This window comes from Trachypithecus francoisi, unplaced genomic scaffold (assembly GCF_009764315.1).
Source record: "Trachypithecus francoisi isolate TF-2019V2 unplaced genomic scaffold, Tfra_2.0 Lachesis_group18, whole genome shotgun sequence".
In the NCBI taxonomy this organism is placed as follows: domain Eukaryota; kingdom Metazoa; phylum Chordata; class Mammalia; order Primates; family Cercopithecidae; genus Trachypithecus; species Trachypithecus francoisi.
In genome coordinates this window covers 32,016,130-32,025,044 of record NW_022681463.1, presented here as the reverse complement: position 1 = coordinate 32,025,044, position 8,915 = coordinate 32,016,130, and the positions used below count along the sequence as shown (strand labels likewise).

General features: G+C 33.1%; 1 pseudogene; it reads left to right on the top strand.

The window, feature by feature from the left end:
- The first annotated feature begins 4,078 nt into the window (after positions 1 to 4,078).
- Positions 4,079 to 4,776, top strand: LOC117063407 (annotated as a pseudogene).
- Positions 4,777 to 8,915: the final 4,139 nt, after the last annotated feature.

Below are 8,915 nucleotides of genomic sequence, written 5' to 3'. Positions count from 1 at the left end.
GAACTTCTGACGTTCAAAAGTGAGAGAATAAATTTCTATTGTTTTAAGCCACCCAGTTTGTGGTACTTTGTCATAGCAGCCTGAGGAAACTAATACATACTGTAAATATTGTTACATTTATCCAGAAATAATTACTAGTTTGATTATCATTTATTGGCTGAAAACAGACTCTCCAACATGGAACCACTTTGTAATCAACACAGTCGCATTCTTTCGCATTCATTCTAGGTAGAATCTCTTAGTGGTAAAATGTCAGTTTACATTTGTTTAAAATGTCTTTACTCGTTTGAATTTCAAGAAAGCACCTCAACAAATATTTGTTGAATGGTTGAGTAAATAATAGAGCTAAATAACAAAGTTTTAAAAATCATATTGATCCTTTTAAAGGTCTTTCAATTTTACGACCGGTGCGGTGGCCCACGCCTGTAATCCCAGTACTTTGGGAGGCTGAGGCGGATGGATCACAAGGTAAAGAGATTGAGACCATCTAGCCAACATGGTGAAAACCCGTCTCTACTAAAAATACAAAAATTAGTTGGGCATGGTAGTGCGTGCCGGTAGTCCCAGCTACTCGGAAAGCTGAGGCAGGAGAATTGCTTGAACCCAGGAGGCAGAGGTTGCAGTGAGCCCAGATTGTGCTATTGCACTCTAGCCTGGCAACAGAGCAAGACTCTGTCTCAAAAAACAAAAAACAAAAACAAACCCCCCCCAAAAAATTTCAATTTTGAATTGTCCTAAAAAATTAGCTTTAAAATGCTGACTATAGTAACCCAATAGCCAGCATATTTTTACATTCTTAACCAACTTTTATTATGTTTTGCCTATTTATTTTATTATAAGCCATACTGTAAAATTTTATGTGCTTTTAAAAACTCTTTATAACCTAACAGGTAAAGTGAAGACATAAGTGAGGTGCAAATGACCTTGTCAAATATTGGTTACTTAATACTTACCGTAATTTACAAAGAATTTCTTCAGTTGTTTCATATTTATTCAAATCTACAGACCTACATACCTTGCTAAACTCATTGATAAGATTGCTTTTTAATAGTGTTAAGAAAGAGTAACTAATTTGGCCAGAGTTCTTCCTTTCTGGCTATAGTTCTTTGCTTATTGAATGAGTATTGATCAACAGAGGCACCAGGGCAAAACTTAACCTTTTGAAATTTGGAAATTTTTCTCTTTCAAAAATACTAAGGGAAGGAAAGTAAAAAGTCTTTCTTTCCAAGCAACTTGTAGTGTCGAGGTGAAACAGTCTGGAAGTCTTGAACACTGAGCAGCCAGGGCAGGTGTTTTGCTTATATAAGCATTATTCTTTTTGGAATGACTCCTAGAAAGAAACTCACAGGCAATTACTACATCTGTCAATCAGTTCATTCCACAAGCCAAGAGTGTGAAAATCCAGATCAAAGTTAAGACTTGCAATCAATCATGAAGTTGTAACACTTTTTTTAATGACTGAGAAAAGTTTATATACTTACTCGATTCAGTTGTGGTTAAAAAATTATGTTTTATTTTGAGTAGTCTTGGAAATAGTAGTTCCAAAATAATTAACTTCAAATTAAATTAAATTTTTAAAAAAATTCTCATCATATAAAAAAACCAAAGAACAAACTTTTTTGTTCATAAAGCTCAAGAAAATTTTAACTGGTGGTGGCCGTGTGTAATTCATGAACAAATTTTAATAATTTGAGTTTAAACAATAAAAGTCAAATTAACATATTAAAGGTACATGAAATAAGGTGATACTGTCATTAAATTTCTAAAAAGGCAAACATTACCTCCTGCATAATTGGCTATATTTTATACAACATGTAATAATAAGTAATCTGCTATCTTATTATAACTGGCAGTATTAATTTTAGACAAAAGTTTAATTAATATAAAGTACCTCTAAATACAGTTTCTTTATGACCAAAATTATGTCTAAGGTTGAATACAGTTACAAAATTATAATCCCTTAATCATATTAAATAAAACAAAAGGTGCCAAGTGTGATGGCTCTTTCATGTACACTCAGTACTTTGGGAGGTTGAAACAAGAGGATCACTTGAGCCAAGGAGTTCAAAGTTGCAGTCAGCTATGATTGTGCCACTGCATTCCAGCCTGGACATTAGAGAAAGAGTCTGTCTCAAGACAAAACAAAATAAAACAAAACACAATAATAATAATATTAAAGGTGCTTAGTTTTATTAAAATAATCACATAAAACTGTCAATTGTTAGCAGCATTTTTAAATCCCAGTGTTCTGGAAAATATTAGTTAACATTTTCTATGTAAGATATTTTAATGTTCTTTCATGTAACTGAAATTTCTTCTACTTTAATATTTATCTCAAAAATTGAGCATATTTTACTATAAGCATTGTATTTGACCAAATTTTTACATTCTTATACCCAATACTTTAATGCACACAGTTGTTCACTAAACATGAACTTTGAGTTGGCTACATGGAATTGACTGAAAATGATCACAATGTAGCTAGGTGGGTGTGCTAATAAATCTTGATCATTTGTGATGGGTTATAAAAGTACATATATTCAAATTTCTTTAGGATTACAGGGGAGAGACACTTCATTTTGTTAAGTGCATAGCATATGGCATGATGGAGATGAGAAATCACAACAGAAATTTGATAGTAAAACTTGAAGAAGGTTGATTAACTCCAGAGAATAGTTAACATTCACTTTGATTATGAGTCAACAATATCATATGAACATGATTTTAAGCAATGTTTATGATATAATAATATCTTGAAAGAATACACTAATAATGTTATTCTGAAGACAAAACTACACCTGAATAATAATATTTTCTTCTGGGCCCTATATTTGAAGAGAGAATGTACAATCTGAACTTTATTCATGTCAATCATCATAATTATTAATAAATTTGTTACCAAGGCAAGTGTAGTAAGTTCTTGTTATTTTAGATTTTCATCGTCATTCTGGATGACAAGTTTTGTTCTGTTCTGTTCATCCTCATAACACACCATATTCCTCTGTCTGTCCCTTCCTCTTATAATCATCATAGCAGATATTTAGTTTTCTCCCCTAATATTAGAAGCCCAAAGTAGAGTCTGCATTCTCAGTAGTTTCACTCATATTTCTCAAGTTACAAAGAAAACTTTCTTGACTCCTAATGTTAAGGTTAACACATTATGCCATTAGTTCACTTATATTTTTCTTGATATTGGAAGGCCTATATTCTTTTGCAAGGTAATAATGAGCAGTTCATTATACTATTACTCTTGTTATTATCATCTTCTGTAGCAGCAAACACAGCATCATTGTCTTCATCATCATCATCATCATTATCATCCTCACTGTTATCAACATCACTATTAAGAGATCTGGGACAGCTATATATAACAATCTTTGTCAGGATTTTCACTATGCCTTGATGATTCTATTGGCTTACCTGTCTCTTTCTCTTTTGATGAAAGTTGTCTTAAAGCGTTTGTTTTTCTGTTATTTCTTGCCAGATAGACATTCTTGTGTCACTCATTTTCAAATTTGTATTACTAATGTTTGATTTACTGAAGTTCAGATGCCTGATGAATTAGCAGTTAAGGCAATTTTTATTAAACATTTATTTACTAACAGAGTAGCTGACATTATAATGGACACTAAATTATATATATGCTGTTGCATGTATTACCTCATTGAATTCTTATCAATCCTAATGATATAGCCCTATTGTTTAATATGATATATGTTTTTATATAAAAAATTTGAGGCAGGAAAAGATTAAGTAATTTTCTCGTACTCACTTATCAGGTGGTGATGTGTCCAGATTTGAACTGTACTTTGGTCTAGCGCTAATGCAGAATTCTTATCTGCCCAGCTCTACTCTTATTTATTATGCATGATTATTACTGGTTCATTTTTTTGTCTGTCTGATTTATAATTTTTCATGTTTCTGTATGCCTATGATTGTTCTTCCATGACAGTCCAAAAAATGTAAATTCTCAGATCAAATTTCAAAGGAGTCAGAAGCTGAACAACTTGATGGTGTTATTTGCTCATATATTAATCAAGCAAGGAAGTTTATTATAGAAAATAGTTACCAAGAGAGCATGGCGGTGGGCGAGCTTGAGGGCGGCAAGCCCCTGAACAGGCTGCTGAATGCGCTAGCCCAGGACACCTTCCACGGGCACCCCGGCATCACAGAGCAGCTGCTACAGAGCCAGCTGTATCCAGAGGTGCCACCCGAGGAGTTCCGCCCCTTTTTGGCAAAGATGAGGGGGATTCTTAAGTCTATTGCGTCTGCAGACATGGATTTCAACCAGCTGGAAGCATTCTTGACTGCTCAAACCAAAAAGCAAGGTGGGATCACATCTGACCAAGCTGCTGTCATTTTCAAATTCTGAAAGAGCCACAAGACAAAAATCCGTGAGAGCCTCATGAACCAGAGCCGCTGGAATAGCGGGCTTTGGGGCCTGAGCTGGAGAGTTGATGGCAACTCTCAGTTGACTGAGACAAGGCATTCAGCTCAAATACACACGCCTGTTGCCATTATAGAGCTGGAATTAGGCAAATATGGACAGGAATCTGAATTTCTGCGTTTGGAGTTTGATGAAGTCAAAGTCAACCAAATTCTGAAGACGCTGTCAGAGGTAGAAGAAAGTATCAGCACACTGATCAGCCAGCCTAACTGAAGATGACGTATGAAGGAGTTGGAGTTGTTGAAACCAAGGTGTTCATGATCCCTCCCTGCTGACCTTTTTTAAAAAAAATTCTTGTGCCCGCATTGGTATTAAATCCTCGCATTCAATCAAAAAAAAAAAAAAAAGAAAAAAGAAAAAAGAAAATAGTTACCGAAAATGAGGAAGTGGACAAAAAGAAAAGGAAAACAATAAAAGCAAGTGGCAAAGAAAAATAGTGAAAAAAGGAATGTTAGTGCATATGTCTCTTAGTTCCACAATTGGATAGAGTCTTCATTAGCAAGACAACAGATTTCAGTCTATGCAGTCCTTCAATTGTTATCTCCTTGAATAAGCTTAAAACACCTGTCATCCCAAATTTAAGATCCCAATTATTTGAGAAATAAGCTCTGTTAAGTCCTTTCTTATAGGTAAATATGCATATATTTCTTCAGAAAAAAGAAGTGCCATTTAAAAAGGATATTTTCTAGTCTTTAGTTAAAAATGCCCAGTATAGACTTGTTTGCATTCTTACCTTTAAACATTGACCAGATATTTGATCTTTATTAAATTATACCTGAAGCTTTCTTTCTACATTTTTGTTTCACTTGAATTATTTTTATATTGAATTGCTATAGTTTGGTTTGTTTGATCCCTTCAAATGTCATGTTATAATTACATCTCCAGTGTTGAAGGTGGGGTTTAATGGGAGATGCTTGCATCATGGGACTGGATCTGCAATGAACAAACGAATGTTCTCCCTGGGAGGGGTTGATGAATGAGCTCTCACTGGTTAGTTTTCCGTAGAGCTGGTTGTTAAAAGGAGCCTGGTACCTCCCCTCTCTCTTGCCTCCTCTCTTGCCGTGTAATCTCTGCACACTGACTCCCCTTCCTCTTCTGCCATGAATGGAAGTAGCCTGAAGCCCTTATCAGAAGCAGATGCTTCTACCCTGTTTCACACATAGCCCGCAAAACCATGAGCTAAATAAACCCGTTCTCTGTCTAAATCACCTAGCCTCAGTATTCCTTTACAGCAACCCAAAACAGACTAAGACATAAGTCTCCACTGCGGTTCTTACATCAGTGTTTAGAATATGTAAAAAATATCAGTAGAACATCAAAATGAGTAATCTACAACTTTAATTCCTACCCAAGTTTTCAGGGTTCAAAAAGGAATGGGCCATGCATGGTGGTTCATACCAACAATCCCAGCATTTTGGGAGGCTGAGGAGGGAGAATTGTTTGAGACCAGGAGTCCCAGACCAGCCTGGTAACATAGCAAGACCCCGTCTCCAGTTGAAATGAAAACAAAGAAGAATGTTAGTGCATATGTCTCTTTGTGTTCAAAAATACAATTTATATGTAATATAAATTAATTCAATTTGTACATTTTAATAATGGTAGATATAATTTATTTACATATATTTTGTGTTTTATTCACAGACCAATTATTATACTGAGATGACTAGATAATTCAGCTAAAGAGGAAAAATAATGTGGTGAGCTGTGGCTACTTGAAAAGCTCTAAATTATTTATAACCAAATTGCTGCATGGCAGACATGTAGTTTTGTAGTTAGCATGAATAAAATTTGACTTGTTTTTGTTTCAAAAGTTAAATTCAATTAAATAATGATTTCTTTTAAATGTGTTAAATTTGTCATATATTTAAAATTTAAAGTGGAAAATATGGGAATTATCTAAATAAGTATATGTTTTAAAAAATATATTTGAATGATGATCACCTTTCTTTGGCTTAAGATAATTGTGGGGTAGGGGTTAATTCAAATAAAAAAATATCAAAAGACATGGTTATTCTCATTTATTAAAATTGTCTAAAATTAAGACAGTTAATTTTAATAAATGAGAATAACTTTTACTTTAAAAGACCACAAAACCTGAAGACTCCTGAGTAAGAAAGGACAATGAATTGAGGTTGTGTAAATTTACATAGTATACTAAAAGCCACAGACAATATATACTTTAATAAAAACTGAAAATATTTTTAAAGTCCAGGGATCACTAGACTCTAGGAATTTGAAAGATACGTCTTTTGTTCAGCTGAGTTCTAACCAGTGACTCTTGTTATTACTTTGTTGATGCTTCCTAACAAATAGCATGTGGAAATCATCCAGCACTTTGTTAGGAATTCTTCCTCTTAAGACTATGCTTTTTACTTTATTGACTCCAAAGCTATTATGAAAGACATTTTACCAGTATTAAAATTCCCATGATCAATGCACAATTCATCTTAGAGATGCTTGTTTTTTTCCTTCCTGTTTTCCTCCTTACCCTTCCTTTTTCTTATTTTCTTCACATTGCCTGAGAGAATAAAATGGTCCTTAACATTGACTAAGCCCCACATTATGTAAATGATAATGCTTTCTTGGGCCCAGAGAATTGTAGAACTCTTGTTGTACTTGCTAGTTCAGGACATTTTAAAATTTGCTTTAGCTTCATTGGATTATACCTTTGAAGTGTATATTTGACATATATGAAATAAAATCTCTCTCTCTCTCTCTATATATATATATATCTCACAAAATTTCTTAATAAATATGCTACATTATTTTAATCTTGATGATTTTTAAATTTTTTAATTATACTCAATACTTTAATGATTATGCAAAATTATTTATCTGACAAATGTTTCTGTTTCAATAGTTTTTTAGTGAATTTTGAAAATAATTCATTTGTTTCATTTGTAAAATGAGCCAAACAGAATGTTGCATAATAAAACTTGAGCTGTTACCATGCAACTGAATTAACATACTATTAGATGTGTTAGGTCATAGGTCTAACTTTACAATGTACGAAGTACTTATAGTACAGTGTAGATTTTTATATCTAATAAGAAAGTATAAAAACATTGATATTTTTACATTGAACTTCAAAAATTATAAATACTAAAGATTTAGCATTAATTATCTTTCTTTGATAGTATATGTTTTGTCTCAACATGACAAAATTTAGGTGGTCTTTAGATTATTTTCCCTGCTGAACTTCACTTTTATCATCACAACAATTTTATCAAAAAATTTAAAATATTAGTTCAAATTAAAAGCCAAAATTTGAGGGCAAAAGCTTTCATTGTTAAGAATATAACAGGACTATAGTCTCTTTCTCAGTAAAGGCTAATAAAATCACTCTACTTACAATCCAACTCTTATAAACAGTGAATTACAATAATTATATGTCTAAATAACATACTTAGAAAAAGTATGCCTTAACTAATTCTTATTGCCTTGGAAATATAAAGTACTACAGTTCCTTTCCTCTATGTTCCATTTTTTAAATTTTTTTAACTAATGCTATTACCTTTACTGATTCTTTTTCAAATTATTCAGTTTTTTTACTTATTGGCATGCTATATAATTTAAACAAAATATCTAGTATTTTTGACAGTTTTAATTTATAGTAACCATTCACAACGCAAATTGATAAGGACAAGAACATCTTTATTTAAAAGAGCTCTCAAAACTGCTTACTGAGCAAACGGGCAAGTATTCTTCTAGATGCTGTAGTAATTAAGTTAGACACCAGAGGCTGGAACAATTTCTTTTGATTTGATATATCAAGGACCAAATGGATGAACCATGGTAAAAAAAAAAAAAAAAGACATTTCTGGGTTTAAAAATTTGAGTTATTCTTTTGACAGGTAAATATATTTGTGTTTTAAAATACTTAATAAACTTTAAACATGTCTCTAATTTTTAGCCTGGGTCTATTCCTGGTGTCTCCCAGAAAGAGACCATTACCTAAGGCCTTGCATACAAATTGTTTATTCTGGAAAATGATCACAGGGAATAGTAATGGAGGACTAGGAAATAATAGATACAAGGAAAGAGTCAATGCAAATATGTACCAACCTGTTCCACTTGTGTGGGCAACTGGGTGTCAATCCATTTGGGATCTTTTAAGAAGCCATGTAGAATGAAGTTAAGAATAATCCACCTAAAATCCAGAAGAGGGGAGCATTTTTGAGAGGATTCTTTATTCATGGATTCCTTCTCCCATTGATCAAGAATTGCCTAATGGGGTAGCAAACCTTTCACACTTTTGAATTTGTTTGTGCTCAAGTTTCCAGTGTTTCTCATGGGTGTCCAACCCTAAGGTGTCAGGGAAGCTCTTGGACTGATGACAGGTCCGTCTGAGGCGAAGTGATATAGCATTTCAGTGGCTAAATGCTGATTGCCCTAGAAATGTTTGAATTAAAATATGACTAAGAAAATATAAGGCATTTCTTTTGGTTTATAAGTTTCAGAGAAATCA